Here is a 19,434-nt window from a genome sequence, read left to right as displayed (position 1 = left end):
AGTTTCATCACTAGTAATCAGTCTGTTCAGATTTTCTATTTCTTCATAATTCAGTATTGGTAGGTTGTATATTTCTAGGAGTTCATTTCTTCTAGGTTGTCCAATTTGTTGGCATATAATTAAAATTGTTCATAGTAGTCTCTTGTGTTCCTTTGTATTTCTGTAGTGTCAGTTGTAGTTTCTCCTCTTTCATTTCTTATTTTATTTGAGTCCTGTCTTTTCTTCTTGGTGAGTCTAGCTAAATTTTGTTTATCTTTTCAAAAAATAAGCTCTTAGTTTCTTTGATCTTTTCTGTTGTCTTTTAGTCTCTGTTTCATTGATCTCTTCTGATCTTTATTATTTCCTTCCTTCGACTAACTTTGGGCTTCATTTGTTCTTCTTTTCTTAGCTTCTTGAGGTATAAAGTTAGGTTGTTTATTTGAGACCTACCTTGTTTCTTAATTTAGACATTTACCACTATGTGTTTCCCTCTCAGAACTGCTTTTGCTGCATCCCTTAAGTTTTGGCACGTTGCATTTCCATCTTCCTTTGTCTCAAGGTATTCTTTGATTTCTCTTTTGAGTTCTTCTTTGACCCATTGTTGTTCAGTACCATGTTATTTTATCTCCACGTACCTGGGAGTTTTTTTTAGTTTTCTTCTTGTAAGTGATTTCTAGCTTCACACCGTTGTGATTGGAAAAGATGCTTGATATAATTTCAATCTTTTATATTTATTAAGACTTGTTTTATGGCCTAACATATGATTTATCCTGGAGAAAGTTCCGTGTGTGCTTGAGCAAAATGTGTTTTCTGTTGCTTTTGGATGGAATGTACTATACATGTCTGTTAACATGTCTGGTCTAATGTGTCATTTAAGGCCAATGTTTCCTTATTGATTTTCTGTTTGGATGACCTATCCATTGATAAAAGTGGGATATTAAAATCCCCTAATGTTATTATATTGCTGTCTATTTCTCCCTTTAGGATTGCTAACATTTGCTTATCTACTTAGGTGCTCCTATATTGGGTGCATAAATATTTACAAATGTCATATCCTCTTGTTGGATAGATCCCCCCTGCTGTGTCTTATTGATGAATTTAGGTCACATTTTTATTCTCACAAGGAGAATGTGATAAAATTAGAACAAATAACCCTGCCTCTGGACCAAGACTGTAACCAGCTAACTTTAAAGTGTATGGTTGCATGGGGGAAGGCTTTGCATGTCTACTGAGTTGAAGTTTTGTTAGGAAGAGTGAATGGAGAATGGATGTCAGGGAGGCAACCACCTCTAATATACCTGATTAATTGGAGGATGACCAATCAGATGAAGTTCTAGTTTTATTTCCAGTGGTGTTAGGAAGCAAGCATTTCTTTGCCTTTGAATGTAAATGAAGAAGTATGTAGTTTTGATTGCTACTGGCACCCATCTTGTGACCATGAGGGGAGTCTTCTCGAGGATGAAGCCAACCATGGGGCCAGAACTCAGGGATTCACAGAGAAGTGGATAGGTAGATCTGGAGCCTTGACTACACTATGTGTTTGGCCTGGATTTTGGACACTTTAGGTACGTAAACCAATGAATTATGTACCTAATTAAGCCAAACTGAGTTGAGTTTTTGTTGCTGATTTTTAATTTTTATTTTGTTTTTAGTACATTTCTAAACAACAGAATTCTGAGACCTAGAGGGTGATGCAAAGCAAAGTCCAGTATTACAGTCTCCAATGCTAGAAAAAATAGAACTTTCAGACAAGAGACAATAATGAGAGAGTTATGTCTGTTCAGCAAGTGGGATCAAGGGGATTCAGATACTCCCTGCCAGATGTTCCTAATTGGAGTAGTAAGTCGTTTAGAAGAATATTGTGATAGAAAAAATTCAGTGGCTTCACCAACCATTTATTTTTTCTTCTTTGCACTTGGGAAGTCTATATTTCCCAGCTTCCCTGAAGATAGGTTGGGGTTAATGTGACTGAATTTTAATCTGTCCAATGTGGGCAGAAAGTGATGAGCTTTCTTCTAGATCTTACCATAAAACTCCTTGTATAAGAGCTGATAAAAAGAAAAAGAGTGTATGGCTACTGACTGTTTTTTTCCAGTTTGTATGATGCCAGTAGAAACTCACCTTGGATTTCCTACACATGTAATATAGTCTGGGAGGACCCACCCATTCTTGGCAACTAGTAAGGTAGACGTAGTTCCCTTAGTCAAGAAGATAAGTTTGAACACAGACCATTTATGAATATATCAGTATGCACTAAGACCAGTCAGACAGGATCTTGGGGTTGATGCAGAAGAGTACAGTTTTACTGTACAGCCTCTGATAGTTCAATGCTAGAATTCATAAACTCCTCTGCCTTTTGGTGGGTTCAGGAGGGCCAGCTTCATGGGCATGTGACCTGTGCAGTTGCACAGAACCTACTTTTAGCAAAGCTCCATGCTTGGTTTAATGCCACGCTACGCAGCTTGTGGGATCTTTGTTCCCCACCAGGGATTGAACCCAGGCCTTTGGCAGTGAGAGCACGGAGTCCTAACCTCTGGACCACCAGGGAATTCCCACCATCTTGAAATTATTCATAATTTTTTAACTTTTTCATTTTGCACTGGGACATGCACATTATATGGTTGGCCCTGGGTAAAGGACCATCATTCCTCTAATCAAACCAATCTGTCTAATGATGTTCCTGTACTATTACTGATGCCTTGAAGGTAAAATTAACCTGAATGAAATCTAGGAATTGCCACAGAATTTAATACCTCCTGATAATAGATGATATTAAGGCCAGAAATTTTACAATATTCACAGAATCCAAAACAATGTATCTGTGGATACCGTGGTTCAGTTCTATTCTGTTCTATTCTCTTCTTTCTATTCCACAAATAGTTACTGAGTACACTCTGGGAATGAGGGATGCAGCTCAACAGAGAAAGCGATCAGAGGCCAGTGAAGTGAACAACGTGGAGAGATAAGCAAGAGCCAGATCAGGCATGGCCTTTTAGGCCATGTGTATGTTGGACACACATTTTATGTGCCTTCTTGGCTTTCCTCCTGGACTAGTAGCTGCCTGCTTTACCTCAGCTACCACTGCATCTGCCTGACTCCTCTTGGGCCTCTGTCTGAGGCCAACTATGTTTCTTGCCCTTAGAGTTCTAAGTTCTCTTCCTTTGCCATTGTCATGTTTCTTGGCCAGCCAGCCATGAACATCTGGAGTTTCTGGCTCCTTCTGTGCTTCTGCACTTGGAGGAAACCCAGACCACAGGACATGGGATTTGGCACCTAGATAGAGTGTCAAAGGGGAAAAATGATGCAACCTTAAGTGCAGGAAATTTGGGGCCAGTGAGAAAGATACAGAAGGAGATGATCTGGTAAATACCCTCCTTTTCCTCTAGCTCAGGGACTGTCTTAGTACAGTTTTTCCTTGCAGTCCAGCATGTTGGAGGTATGGGTATTGAATCCTGGGAAAGCAAATGTCTTGACTGGAAAATTAGGGATAAAGGAGGTCTGGGGGAGAGATAATGTTTAGATCTAAGGGAGTGGGCCCAATGGAAATGGATCTTTGTGTCTCATCTTAAGGTTGATAGGAACATGTCTAGCACCAAAGATACACTCAACAATCAGGAGGACAGGATGTTCCATCCCATGGATGTCAGCCAGACCCTATCCTCAGCCACCGCAGTGTTTTCCTAAAGAGCCCACGAATGGAGCAGCTCTGGTAACAAGGATGAGTTATGCATTGACCCAACAACTTGGGTTTCCCTTCATCAAGGCTGAGGAACTCAGTACTTTATTGTGTATGTGTTTTGCTTTTAATTTCTTTTAAAAGTTTACTTTAAAAATTAGTGAATCGGTAAAGTGTTTAAAGCAGTGGCAGGTACATAGGAAGCACTTAATGCTATCAATTGTCTTAGTGTGGGTTCCCTAGAAAACACAGCTGGAGGCAAAAGCTTAGGTACTAACACGTTATTAGTAAGTTCAATCCTAGGGAAGCAAGAATAATTGAAGAGGAAGGTAAGGTAGAAAAGGAGAGAAGATATATAGAGTACCTTATTGCACTACTGAATGCTAACATGCAGGAAGCTAAGGCCTGTAGATGGTTTTTTCCTTAAGGATTCCACCCAGGCACCTGGTGGAAGGTTGGTTATATTCCATCTTAGAGAGGGTTTTGTTTCTGGATCAGACTTTGCCTTTTCTGGCTACAGTTTCTCTGCTGTCATCACCAACTGAGGGCTCACAGAATGTTTTACCGATGACAATATTGTCTTGAAATAAGTTATCCGTTTTATGACAAAGATGGTGAGACAATGGATGAAACACAAAAATGTTTAGAGGTGCTACCTACCATGTGCCCTCTGAGAAGCAGCTGTCCTGATAGAATGCTGAAATGGCCTATTGGATACTCAGGTTTGCTGATCATTTAAAAGTCTTTTGAGGAGGTTACAGAGTCTACCACCTTGACAGATTAGTCTTGTGTCTCTCCTGTCAAGGAAGAAGGGAGGATATTTAATACATTACAAGTGAGTGCAAGTGGCTCTGAGTGAAGCAAGTGCTGAACTGACTGGACTTAGTTTAGGCATCACCCAGAGCCATGCATGTACATTGTGCTCTGACCAGAGTGGCCCTAGCAATAGCTTGTGCTGTTAAGTGGCCTCCCTTGCTCCTACAGACTGAAGGCCTCATTGCCTTGCCTGCTCTGAAATCTTCAGGCCACTTGTGGGCACACTGTAGTGTTATTTCCATGTCATGTGCCTGGCATTTTTCTGCCCTGGGGACTCAGTATAGCTGCTGAGGTGCACACCTGGATGTGTGGGGGAGTCATCCTCCTCTTGGAGCAAACTTTGACAGACAGAAACATGAGCTAGCTGATAAATTCTTCATCTTTTACCCAGAGGGATGATTGAGAAATTCAGTAGCTTCATAGCACATCAGTGAAAAGGCAGAGCAATGCAATTGTTGTTACCAAGCTGTGGCCAGCTTGGTGATACACTACCATATATTCGCTCCACTTTCCTGCCTTGCTTGCTTCTTCTGTCCTTCTTGCTTCTCTAGGGTTGGACCTACCAATAACGTCTTACCACCTAAGCTTTTCCACAAACTCTGTTCTCTACTGAACCCAAGCTAATTGATACAATTTATTATGTGCTTACTGTGTACAGACACTATTTTGAGTACTTTACATTATTCATTTTTTTATTGTGACAATATATATATACAACATAAAAGATTTGCCATTTTAACCATTTTTAAATGTACATTATTAATTTATTTCTAAAGTAAACTTAAAAAAAATAAAGTAAAACATATATACAGACAAGTACAGAATTCCTAAGTATACAGCTCAATGAATGTCTGTAAATTGAACACATCTGCTCAAGATACAGAACATTACCAACACCAGAGAGCCCCTCCCTCGTACCTCTGCCAGTCATTATCCCTTCCCAAAGAAGATCACAATTTTGACTTCTGTCACCATTTGTCTGCTTTTAAGTCTTTTTAAAAGATTTAAAGAACTCTTGCAGTAGAAAGAACTCTTTTATGCCTGGATGCTTTTGCTTAATGATGTGTTTCTATGGTTCATTAATGTTGTATGTGGCAGTGGTTTGTCCATTTTTATTGCATATAACATTCCATTGCATGATTACTCCTTAATTTATTTATCCATTCTACTGTAAACAGACACTTGGATTATTTCCAGTCTTTGGCTGATATGAATAATGCTGCTGTAAACATTCTTGTACATGGCTTTTGGTGCTGAGCCATAGGGATTGTATAGGTTCAGCTTTAATTAACACTGCTTAAGTTTTCCCCCTAAATTTGTGTTCCCATTGATAGCGTGTAAGAGATCTAGTTTTACATTCTTGCTGACATTAGATAGTGCGTTCTTTTGTAATTTTAGCCATTCTCTGTGTGTGTCTATATATATATACAGTGGTATCTCAGTATTATTATTATTATTTATTTTTGGCTGTGTTGGGTCTTCCTTGCTGTGCTTGGGCTTTCTCTAGTTGTGGTGAGCAGGGGCTACTCTTTGCTGTGGTGTGCGGGCTTCTCACTGTGATGGCTTCTGTTGTTGTGGAGCATGGGCTCTAGACGCGCAGGCTTCAATAGTTGTGGCACATGGGTTCAGTAGTTGTGGCGCACGGGCTTAGCTGCTCCGCAGCATGTTGGATCTTCCTGGACCAGGGATCGAATCCATGTCCCCTGCATTGGCAGGCGGATTCTTAACCACTGCGCCACCAGGGAAGTCTTCAGTAGTATTTTAATTTGCATTTCTCTAATGGCAGTGAGGTTGAACACTTTCATATAGTTATTTACCACTCTTGTGAAGTGGCTATTTAAGTCTTTTGTCCAGTTTTTCCCCCTTTGACTTGTCTGACTTTTTCTTATTGATTTGAAGGATTTCTTTACATAATCTGAATATGAATCCTTGTCAGATATATGTATTGTAGATATTTTCTCTCACTTGTTTAGCTTGCCTTCTCAATTTCTTAATGGGATCTTTTTATGAACTTAATTTTAATAAAGACCAAGTTGTCAATATAATATAAAGTATCTATATGTCCTGTGGAATAGGCAAAATTTTCTTAAATAGGACAGAAAAGCCCTAACTAATAGACTAAGTAATATCTGCCTATCCCGATTTCATGAATATATTTTATATTATCTTCTAGAAACTTTGTTTAATCTTGTAATTTACATCTACAGTCCTTCTGGAATTGATTTTTGTGTATAGTGATGATGTATTTAAGATCAATTAAAAATTAAAATGGAGTAACTGGGGTTCAGACATCCAAAATGGAGCCTGGGGGCCATTGTGGATGTGGTTTCAGACATGGTCCTGCATCACTGAGAACGAGAATTTTCTGCACTGTATCAAACTCAAGGATACCACCATTCATTTTCAAAACAGTATCTGCCAGAGGCTGCCAGCTACAACCTTATGGTCGCAAGGTCTCCCATTGTAATGTGCAACCATTTTGGACACCAACTAACCTTGCTTAACAAGCATCCTTACTTCTTGCCAGTCCCAACCCTAGTTCTTGACAAACAACTTCTATAACTTTGTGGTTTTTCCTATATAGGCCTCCCCCATTTTGTAGTCAGGCGGAACACAATTCAAGTGCTTCTTGAATCTGTGTCTCCCAGGCTATAGTCCTCAGCCTGGCTCACATAAAGCTGTCTTCTATTCCGTGATATAGATTGATTGTTAATTATTTGCATCAATATTGCTTGGTGTAGTCTGCAGGATATTAGAGAAACCCACCTGAGGTTACCTGGAATCTACTTTGAACTGGCATATGGTACCAAGCCTGGGGCCCTGAGGCCCCTGGCTTTACAGAACTCTTCATGTGATTCAGTGAGTTCCTCCCCTGATATCGGGACCTCCTCATTTTAAGTTGTTGGCCCTGACTTTTATTCAAGCTGTTAAGATCTTAAGATTAGGAGTCTTAAGGAGTCAGGGTTACTGGTACATTTCCCAGGTGAAAGGGATCTAGGGGGAATTTCCTAGCAAGGAAAGCCTAGGGGGAATTTTGGAATGAACTGGGCTGGCTGACCTCTTTTTTTTTTTTTTTTTTTTTTTGCGGTACACGGGCCTCTCACTGCTGTGGTCTCTCCCGTTGCGGAGCACAGGCTCCGGATGAGCAGGCCCAGCGGCTACGGCCCACAGGCCCAGCCACTCCGCAGCATGTGGGATCCTCCCAGACCGGGGCACGAACCCGTGTCCCCTGCATCAGCAGGCGGACTCTCAACCACTGCACCACCAGGGAAGCCTCTGACCTCTTTTTAATTTGGATTAAAACTGGAAATATTTATCTATATCTATATCTATATCGTCTTAAACTGTTTGACAGCAAAATGAGAAACTGAGTTCATTCAGCTTCAAAGAGAAGGGACACTAGCTCCTTCCAGCCTCAAGGTGTTCTTAGGTGACTGAGAACCTAGCAGAAGAGTCTGAGGATTGATCCTTGTGATGTGTAGTGGTCCTATAGGGAACCCCATCATGACACCTTAAGTAATTGATGGCTTACCAAGGGACACACACATAAGGATTGGTCATCCAGTGCTTCAAGCCCACATGGTGGCTTTAGACTGCCAGAAGGAAAAACCAAGACACGAAAGAGGTGAACCAAAGGTGCCACCTTGAGAAGGTAAGCTCACAAGCAGCACACTTCTGACCCAATACACTGTCCTTAGAAATTGTTCAGACTTTGTAGTAAAATGAAACTAAAACAAAATGCAAAGTTGTGCTTTTAAAGCCTACCAGCTCCAGGATGGGCAGGCACCCACTGGAACTCTGGCTGGTTTTATGTACAACATGTAGGGAGCCAATAATTGCAAGTACTTGACAAATGGGAAGATTTAACAAAAAATAACTTAGATCTTAAATGGCCAAAATGGGGCTCTTTTGACATTCCAAAATTGGTTTTTTGCATACACAGTGAGAAAGCCAGCTTGATGAAACGTCTTTTCAAAATTCTGATCCTAAAGGAACTAAAGTACTTCTAGAGACAGCTTACATTTTCTTTCTTTCTCCCTTAAAGTTATAAATCTTATGTCTTTGAAATGTAAACACAGCCCACATTGCCTGACACTACAACCTTGGCTCGATCAGAGGAACCTAAAACTAAAAGGAAAAAAAAAAAAGGAAACGAAGCCTTTTTAAACTCAAATGAGTAAAGTTAACTTATTCCATCTGTTATGTATAGACTAGTGAGTTTTATATTGTAATACCTGATTCATGACTAAGTCTTAAAATGAAAACTGAGACCTCTGTCTGTGTCTTTCTGGATGTATGTATGTCTATGTATGTATATTATAAATGTTTCTACCTTCAGATGGCATTACCAAAATTAACTTGTAAAAGGGCTATATTTAATTGGCTTAAAGAAAATTAAACACTTATATAAATTCTCTCAGAAATATAATGGAAACTACCCAAAGGAATTTCAGGTTCACATGATCTGGGAAATATTCAATATTAAATTAATATTGATTTATTTTTACTTTTTATTGAAATATAGTTGATTTACAATGTTGTCCTAATTTCTGCTGTACTGCAAAATGACTCATTTATACACATATATACATTCTTTTTTTATATTCTTTTCCATTATGGTTTATCCCAGGAGAATGGATATAGTTCCCTGTGCTATACAGTAGGACCTTTTGTTTATCCATTCTAAATGTAATAGTTTGCATCTACTAACCCCAAACTCCTACTCCATCCCTCTCCCTCCCCCCATCCTTGGCAACCACAAGTCTGTTCTCTATGTCTGCGAGTCTGTTTCTGTTTTGTAGGTAGGTTCATTTGTGCCATATGTTAGATTCCACATATAAGTGATATGGTATTTGCCTTTCTCTTTCTGACTTACTTCACTTAGTATGATAATGTCTAGGTCTATCCATGTCACTGCAAATGGCATTATTTCATTCTTTTTTATGGCTGAGCAGTATTCCTTTGTATATATGTACCACATCTTCTTTATCCATTCATCTGTAAATGGACACTTAGGTGGTTTCCATGTCTTGGCTATGGTGAATAGTGCTGTTGTGAACATAGGGGTCCATGTATATTTTTGAATTGTAGTTTTGTCCAGGTAGATGCCCAGGAATGGGATTGCTGGATCATAGGGTAATTCTATTTTTAGTTTTTTGAGGAACCTCCATACTGTTCTCCATAGTGGCAGTACCAATTTATATTCCCACCAAAAGTGTAGGAGGGTTCCCTTTTCTCCACACACTCTCCAGCATTTGTTACTTGTAGACTTTTTAAATTAATTTATTTTATTTATTTATTTTTTTATCTTGGTTGCATTGGGTCTTCGTTGCTGCATGGGGGCTTTCTCTAGTTGCGGCAAGCGGTGGCTACTCTTCATTGTGGTGTGCGGGCTTCTCATTGTGGTGGTTTCTCTTGCTGTGGAGCATGGGCTCTAGGCAGGTGGGCTTCAGTAGTTGTGACATGTGGGCTCAGTAATTGTGGCGCATGGACTTAGTTGCTCTGCAGCATGTGGGATCCTCCCGGACCAGGGATTGAACCCATGTCCCTGCATTGGCAGGTGGATTCTTAACCACTGAACCACCAGGAAAGTCCCACTTGTAGATTTTTTAAAGATAGCCATTCTGACTGGTGTGAGGTAGTTTTGATTTGCAATTTTTGAATAATTAGTTATGTTGAGCATCTTTTCATGTGTCTATTGGCCATTTGTATGTCTTCTTTGGAGAAATGTCTATCAAGGTCTTCTGCACATTTTTCGATTGGGTTGTTTGTTTTTTTGTTGTTGAGTTGTATGAGCTGTTTGTATATTTTGGAGATTAAGCCCTTGTTGGTTGCATTGTTTGCAAATATTTTCTCCCATTCCATAGGTTGTCTTTTAATTTTTCTTTAATGCTTCCTTTGCTATGCAAAAGCTTGTAAGTTTGATTAGGTCCCCTTTGTTTAGTTTTGTTTTTATTTCTATTGCCTTGGGAGACCTAAGAAAACACTGGTATGATTTATGTCAGAGAATGTTTTGCCTATGCTCTCTTCGAGAAGTTTTACGGTGCCATGTCTTATGTTTAAGTCTTTAAGCCTTTTTGAGTTTATTTTTGTGCATGGTGAGAGGTGTGTTCAAATTTCATTGATTTACATTCAGCTGTCCAACTTTCCCAGAACCACTTGTTGAAGAGACTTTTTTTGATTTTATATTTTTGCCTCCTTTATTGAACATTAATTGACCATAATTGTGTGGGTTGACTTCTGGGCTCGCTATTCTGTTCCATTGATCCGTATGTCTGTTTTTGTACCAATACCACGCTGTTTTGATTACTGTAGATTTTGTAGGATTGTCTGAAGTCTGGGAGAGTTATGCCTCCTGCTTTGTTTTTTTTTGTCAGGATTGCTTTGGCAATTCTGGGTCTTTTATGGTTCCATATAGATTTTTGGATTTTTTGTTCTAGTTCTGTGGAAAATGTCATGGGTAATTTGATAGGGATTGCATTAAATCTGTAGATTCCTTTGGGTAGTATGGACATTTTAACAATATGAATTATTCCAATCTAAGATCATGGGATATCTTTCCATTTCTTTGGATCCTCTTCAGTTTCCTTTATTAATATTTTATAGTTCTCAGTGTATAAGTCTTTCACCTCCTTGGTCAGATTTATTCCTAGGTATTTTTTTTTTTTGGTGTGATTTTAAAAGGGATTGTTTGTTTACATTTCCTTACTGTTATTTCATTGTTAGTGTAAAGAAATGAAACTGATTTCTGAATGTCGATCTTGTATCCTGCTACTTTGCTCAATTCATTTATTAGATCTAGTAGTTTTGTGTGGAGTCCTTAGGGTTTCTATATATATCAGTAGTATCATGTCATTTGCATATAGAGTTTTACCTCTTCCCTTACAATTTGGATACTTTTATTTCTTTTTCTTGTCTGATTGCTGGAGCTAGGACTTCCAGTGGTATGTTGAATAGAAGTGCCGAGAGTGGGCATCCTTGTCTTATTGCAGATTTTAGTGGGAACGCTTTTAGCTTTTCACCGCTGCGTATTATATTGGCTATGAGTTTGTCATAAATGGCTTTTATTCTGTTGAGATATGTTCCCTCTATACCCACTGTGGTAAGAGTTATCATGAATGGATGTCACATTTTGTCAAATGCTTTTTCTGCATCTATTGAGATGATCACGTGATTTTTGACTTTTCTTTGTTGATGTGGTGTATTGCATTGATTGATTTGCATATGTTGAACCATCCTTGTGAACTTGTGATGAATCTCACTTGGTCATTGTGTATGATCTTTTTATGTGTTGTTGGATTCAGTTTGCTAATATTTTGTTGAGAATATCAAGGTATTTTTAAATTTTCTTTTTTATTTCCTTGTTGACCCATCGTTCTTTTAGTAGCATGTCGTTTAGCCTCCATGTCATCATTTTTTTCTCATTTCTTTTCCTGTGGTTGATTTCTAGTTTCATGCCATTGTGATCAGAGAAGATGCTTGAAATAATTTCTATACTCTTAAATTTGTTGAGGTTAGTCTTATGCCCTAGTATGTGGTCAATCCTAGAGAATGTTCCATGTGCACTTGAAAAGAATGTGTATTCTGGGTCTTTTGGATGTAATGTCCTGAAAATATCAATTAAGTCTAACTGTTCCATTGTATCATTTAGGATCTTTTGCCTTACTGATTTTCTGTCTAGAAGATCTATCCACTGACGTGAGTGGGGTGTTAAAGTGTCCTAATATTATTGTATTCCCATCGATTTCTCCCTTTATGTCTGTTAGCATTTGTTTTATGTATTTGGGTGCTCCTATATTAAGTGCATATATGTTGATGGGTGTAAAATCCTCTTGTATTGATCCTTTTACCATTACATAGTGTCCTACTTTATCTTTCTTTATGGCCTTTTTTTTTTTTTTTTTTTTTTTTTTGCGGTACGCGGGCCTCTCACTGTTGTGGCCTCTCCCATTGCGGAGCACAGGCTCCGGACGCTCAGGCTCAGCGGCCATGGCTCATGGGCCCAGCCGCTCTGTGGCATGTGGGATCCTCCCAGACTGGGGCACGAACCTGTGTCCCCTGCATCGGCAGGCGGACTCTCAACCACTGCGCCACCAGGGAAGCCCTATGGCCTTTGTTTTAAAGTCTATTTTTGTCTGATATGAGTACTGAAACTCTTGCTTTCTTGTCATTTCCGTTTGCATGAAATATCTTTTTCCATCCCCTCACTTTCAATCTATGTGTGTCCTTTGCCCTAAGATGGATCTCTTGAAGGTAGCATATTGTAGGCTCTTGTTTTTTTTATCCTGTCTGCCACTCTATGTCTTTTTTAAAAATATATAAATTTATTTATTTTATTTTTGGCTGTGTTGGGTCTTTGTTGCTGCACGCGGTCTTTTCTCTGGTTGCAGTGAGCGGGGGCTACTCCTCGTTGCGGTGCATAAGCTTCTCATTGTGGTGACTTCTCTTGTTGGCAGCACGGGCTCTAGGCGTGCAGGCTTCAGTTGTTGTGGCACGTGGGCTCAGTAGTTGTGGCTCATGGGCTCTAGAGTGCAGGCTCAGTAGTTGTGGCACATGGGCTTAGTTGCTCTGTGGCATGTGGGATCTTCCTGGACCAGGGCTCGAACCCGTGTCTCCTGCATTGGCCGGCGGATTCTTAACCACTGCCCCACCAGGGAAGTCCCCACTCTGTCTTTTGATTGGAGTATTCAGTCCATTGACATTTAAGGTAATTATTGATACATATGTATTTATTGCCATTTTAAACCTTGTTTACCAGATGATTTGATGTTTCTTCTTTGTTCCTTTTTCTTTTTTTTGTGGTTTGATGATTTCCTTCTATTTTATGCTTGTGTGCTCTTATTTTTGGTCTTTGTGAATCTACTGTATGTTTTTGATTTGTGGTTGCCCTGTTTTTCAAGTATGTTAACCCCTTCCTATATCTGCTTACTTTAGACTGATAGTAATATAGGCTCAGGTACATTCTAAAAAAAAAAATTCTACATTTTCTTACTCTCCTTCCCCACCTTTTATGATTTTGATGTCCTATTTCACTTCTTCATGTTTGTCCTTTTGCTGTTCCTTATGTTTATCATCACTTTCATAAATAGTTTTTTTTCTTCCTGATCTGTTTACTAGCTAATTTAAGTGATTTACTTTCCAATTATGATTTCCTCCTTCCTGTATCATCTTCTTTACTATTTAGAGAACACTTTCAATATTTCTTTTAGGATAGGTTTAGTATTGCTGTATTCTTTTCATTTTTGCTAGTCTGAGAAATTCTTTATTTCTTCTCTTATTCTAAATGGTAATCTTGCTGTGTAGAGTATTCTAGGTTGAAGTTTTCTTTTCCTTTCAAGACTTTGAGTATATTTTGCCATTCCCTTCCTGCCTGTAGAGAAATCAGCTGATAGCCTTATGGGGGTTCCCTTGTAATTAATTCTTTGTTTTTCTCTTGCTGCCTTCAGAATCCTCTTTAACTTTTGCCTTTTATTATAATATGTCTTGATATAGGTCTGTTTGGGTTCATCTTGTTTGGGACCCTTTGTGCCTCCTGTATCTGGATATCTGTTTCTTCTTTAGGTTTGGGAAGTTTTCAGCCATAATTTCTTCAAATACATTTTCAGTCCTCTTTTCTCTTTCTTCTCCTTCTGGAATCCCTATTATGCATAGATTGACCCAGTTTATATTAGCCCATAGGTCTTTTATATTGCTTTCATTTTTTTAATTTGGTTTTCTGTCTGCCATTTTGACTGGGTAATTTCCATTATTCTTTCTTCCAGATACTTATTCTTTCTTCTGCATTATTCATTCTACTAGTCATTGCCTTTAGCTCAGTTATTGTCTTGGCAAATTAATTTTCTAATTTTTCTTGACTCCTCCTTAAAATTTCGAATTCCTTTTTACAGTAATCTGCTTTTCTGTTGATAGCCTTTCTTAATTCCTTCAGTATTTTCATTACCTCCTTTTGAACGCAGTGTCTATTAGACTGAAGAGGTCTGTTTCACTGTTTGTTCCTTCAGGGGAATTCTGTCAGTCTTTTAACTGGGAGTGGTTCCTCTGCTTCTTCACTTTGCTTATATTTCTCTAAGGAAAAACAATTATCTACTGTAGTCTTGGAGGGCTATTTATATGTGGGAGTGGCCCTGTGTAGCTTGTGTGGGTATAATATGTTTTTGGTGTGAAGGCTGTTTTTGGTTTGAATGCTTGCCATCTCTTTCCTCAGTGTGTGCTGGCCGTTATCCCCTTGATAGGGTGTGTGCAGGTGCGCAGCCCACACACACTCCCAGGAAGGCAGGGGCAGCGGTTGGCACCCTTTTGTGGGACCCTCAGTGGTGGCAGCGGTCTGCGCCCACCTCTGGAGTCTGAGATGGTAGTGGCAGCTCACTCCTGCCCCTGAAGTTCATGTAGGCAGTGCCCTGCCACCTGAGAGCTTGAGTGGAGAGAGAAGTTCCTATGGCAGTCCCTCCCCTCTTTTCACACCCCCTCCCAACAATGGCGCCTTGCCTTTTTGGCGGGCCCAGGCTTCTTCCTGTATTCCCTGGGTTATGGTACACCACACCCTTGCCCCCTCAGGCTGTCTCTACACAGCCAACCCCAGTCCTTTCCCCAGGTCTGACCTCCGAAGCCTGAGCCTCAGCCCCCAGCCCCCGCCCATCCCAGTGGAGGGGCATTTCAGGTTGGGGAGTGCCAGGTGGTGGTACCAATTGTGCAGGTCCCTCTGTGCTTTGCCCTCCTCAAAGCAAACCAGTTGCTGTGCTCTCCTCTGAGGCTCCAAAGCTTCCCCTTTGTCTCGGCTATCTCCCTGCCAGTGAGGGGACTTACAGTGTGTGGAAACCTTTCCTCATCTTATTTCTGTTGCAAAATTTTGTCAACAAGAAAAATGACTTGGTATGATAAAAATTTTTATAAGTAATGAAATAGATATAAATGATATGAGAGTTTTTAGCTAAAAGAAAAATTATGTTTTGGGGTATGTCTATTTAAAAATAGTTTCCTCAAAACTTTTGGTAACTTAAACCTTAGAGTTTTGTTAAGTTAAATTAAATAATGGAAATTCATTGAATGTCTAGATAATTTTTAAATGAGATAAAATACTGAAACATTAATTGCTTAAGAAGTCTATTTTTATCTACTTTTGACCCCTTATTATAGAGACTAAATATGTTTGAGACTATTAATAAATATATTTTGTGCTTTATTGAAATATTGTACTAAAATTATTAGAAATAATAAGATTAAAAAATGACTGTATGTGTAAAGTAGGATATATGTTGTCAGTAAGAGAAAGTATAAGGAATGGAAATGCATCTTGTTAAAGGAAAAGAAAATAATTTTATCCTAAGAGAGGTAGGAAAAAAAGAGAAAAGAGAAAGAGGGAAAGCATAGGACAAAATCTGAAGGTAAAAAAAGAAGTTATAGAAAGCTTGTGGAAAAGAAATCCTAAGAAAAAATTTTGTATGTGATCAGGACTGGCTAAGATTGGAATGAATTTAATTAAGTAAATGAGTTTTAATATTAAATGTAAGGGTGGTACAAAACTAGAATCTGATTTTCTCTGTCTATTAAGAAGACAAAGTCTTCTTGGAATAATTATCTGGTTTTGATAAAAGATTGTAAAGTTTCTTTAACCTTTTAAGGAATCTGTTGCAACTTTCTGTATTTGCCTTTGAAATTGTTTTCATTACCTTGGTTTAGAGAATAAGTATTGTTTCGCAGTGACCTATGACCCCATTTGAGTAAGTGTTTTAAGATCTTTTTGGTATTTTTGACAAACTTCCTCCAAATCAAATTCTAATAAAGTCTTTTGACTTACAACTTTGGATGTCCTCTCTCCTTACAAAAAGAGAGACATTTAACTAATCATGTATATTTGATTTGTTAAATTACATAAGAAGCATTATCAGATAAGAAGCAATGTTAAGCTTTCTTTATGTTGTGTCTGTACAGATATAAATGTTCCAGAATATTATGTGAAATTTCTAGAAGCCTTGTATGTCCTGAGGTAAAATGTTATCTGTCATCAAAATTGAAGCTCACACTAAGAGGACTGAACCCAAGTATCAGGGAAATGCCCAAACTGACTTTCATACAAAGGCAGAAACAATAAAAGAATCTGTAAAGATTGTGACACATGTGGATAAAGCCCATTCCGCTGCAAAAATTTGATCTCTCATTGCCAGGCTTTTGCCATCCTGATGTCCTTGTAACATGGCAACAGTCTGCTCCTGAATCAGAGAATTTAAGATGAGTAAACAACAGCTATAAAGGAAACAAACAGCGCAGTGGGAAACCCAAGATGGTCGCTTGGTTCTTCCCAACTCCCTGGCAAACCTCCTTTTTCATGTGATGTGTGAAAGCCTCCTCTTGCCATGAGGCTGATGCCCTCACAATAGCAAAGAAACTGTTTAAAAAATGTGTTTTCCACTTGGGGTATACCTTTCACAATGTCTAGTGAGGAAGGCACCCACTTCACGAGGCGAATCGTGAAAGTGTTAAGAAAAACCTTGTGGAGGCATCCCTGGTGGTCCAGTGGTTAGGACTCTGTGCTTCCACTGCAGGGGGCGTGGGTTTGTTCCGTGGTCAGGGAACTAAGATCCCACATGCCATGCGGTGTGGCCAAAAGAGAAAAACAAACCTTGCAAACCTCTTGAAATTATCACTGTCCCTAACACCTTCAATCATCAGGCAAGGTCAGTGGAACTAATGGAAAAACTGGACTCAAGCAGAGCAAGAATTAATTACATGGGGGACTTCCCTGGTGGTCCAGTGGTTAAGACTCCACGCTCCCAATGCAGGGGGCCCGGGGTTTGTTCCCTGGTCAGGGAACTAGATCCCGCATGCCACAACTAGAGATGCTGCAAGCCACAACTAAAGACCCACATGCTGCAGTGAAGATCCTGTATGCTGCAACTAAGACCTGGTGCAGCCAAACAAATATTTAAAAACAAAAAAAATCCTTTAAAAAAGAATTAATTACATGGCAGGGGGCTGGTGGTGGTGGGATGAATTGGGAGATTGGGATTGACGTATATACACTAATATGTATAAAATAGATAACTAATAACCTGTATAAAAAATAAAATGAAAAAAGAATTACATAGGATTGAATGAACTGATAAATATGATTATAATTTTTATCGTTTTGTCTAAAATACTACTGATTTTTAATAATTTGTTTTCCAGATAAAAGGAAAAAATTTTAAAGACTTAAAACAATTTTGTAAATTAAACATTTTTAAGCAGAATTGAAACACTTATCTTTTTCTCCCTGATTTCTCCAGAATTCTCAAACTAAGCCCTTTTCCTGAAGCTAAATGACTTGATACAAACTTCAGAGAAATTGCCACAACAGGTCATATTTAAATAATCCTCATGTTTGTTTCTGTATGAGCCACTCAGAAAGTTTACTTGAACACCTAGTGACATCATTAGAGACATTTCAAACTGCAAAAGATGCTTTGACCCTGACATCTAGAAATCTTGATTGACTGCCTCTTGGGCCCAGAAACTGGTTTATAAGTTGCTTTAATGATTAACCTTTGTTTTTCTTTCATTTCTATGAAAGTCCTCTTATTAAATACCAGATTGCTTGCCCCATAGTCCCAGCTTTGGGAACACACCTGTATCACCACCTCCTAAAATGAGATATAACTCTTTAACTAAACTGAGCTGTTTTCAGAACTAAAAACTGGTTCAAAGAAATGGAAGACTCTACTAACTCATTCTCTTCACAGTTACCAGCTCAGCTTTTAATACGTGAAACTTCCAGGGATGTTTCAGAAGAGGAAACTATTGGGCCCCTAGGTAGGCAACCACAAAATGTGCCTCAATGGCATATTGATTATTTTGAATTAAAGTTACTTAAGAAACAGCCAATGCAAGGGGGACACTCTCACCCTCCTTTCTGTCTCCCTGAAAGCAGGAAATATATCTCCCATGTGAAAAGTGCACCCCTGCATCTGGAAGTAGAAGGACACCCTTATCACCAGAGATAGGAAATTCAGGCAAAGAATCCTATGTAAACAAATATTATATCTTTAAGTTACTATACCAAGCCCAAACTCTGTTAAATTCAAAGTAATTAAATTAAATAATCAGGTGTAATTCTGGTTATTGTAACCAAGTTTCTTTATTGATTACTCTGTAACCAGATATTTAACCATGCCTTTTAAGTCTTATTTATAGACAGTTATTAGTGTACTCTGATGCTGTTGCAAAAGTGCTTCATCTTCAAGACGATTCATAAGAAGCCTATGGAAGCAGTTAACAGTTCCACATCAAGAGGATGGCTGTGCGAGGATTCTAGCCCACACTGACTTAAAACAAGGAGCTGTCCTGCAGCTAGAGCCCCTAAATAAGGCATCCAGAGATTTTTACTCCCTGACAGGCAGGGTCAATGCCTCTACTCAACACTGAAGCAGCTACAGGAAACAGATCATCTATCGCCCCTCTGCTTCCCATACAATCATAGGAGTAAAATCTCTGAAGGGGGAATGAGGTTTGGGGGGAAGGGGCAGGGCACATGAAAAGAATGACACAGCTGTTGAGAATATGACAAAAACTGGTTAGAGCCAATTAGGCCCAACATGGAGGAAGATTCGACTTCCAGTAGACCTTGAGCCTCATTTTATGCTCATTGTAATATAAATATAGGCATCTAAATGACATACCCAGAGGTGACATGACAGTTCTGAGGCCAACCATAAAAGGCCAAAAAGTGGGTGGTGGCCTAATTCCTGGAAATCCCTGCCCCTTCCCCAAAATAGCTGGAATAATCCTCCCAATTATGAGCCTATGAAATTACCCACCCTATAAAAACTAACCACCTCCACACCTTTGAGAGGGCCCACACTCTGTCTATGGAGTGTGTGTCTCCCAGGGCTGCTTTCCACTTTTGAGACAGACACGTAAGGAACGTGTATCTCTCTAAATAAACCTGCTTTCCCACTTAGAGCCCCCTTGCCTGTCTGCTTGTATCCTTC

The sequence above is a fragment of the Globicephala melas genome, chromosome 2 (genome assembly GCF_963455315.2).
Source record: "Globicephala melas chromosome 2, mGloMel1.2, whole genome shotgun sequence".
Lineage (NCBI taxonomy): Eukaryota > Metazoa > Chordata > Mammalia > Artiodactyla > Delphinidae > Globicephala > Globicephala melas.
This window is presented reverse-complemented; position numbering follows the sequence as displayed.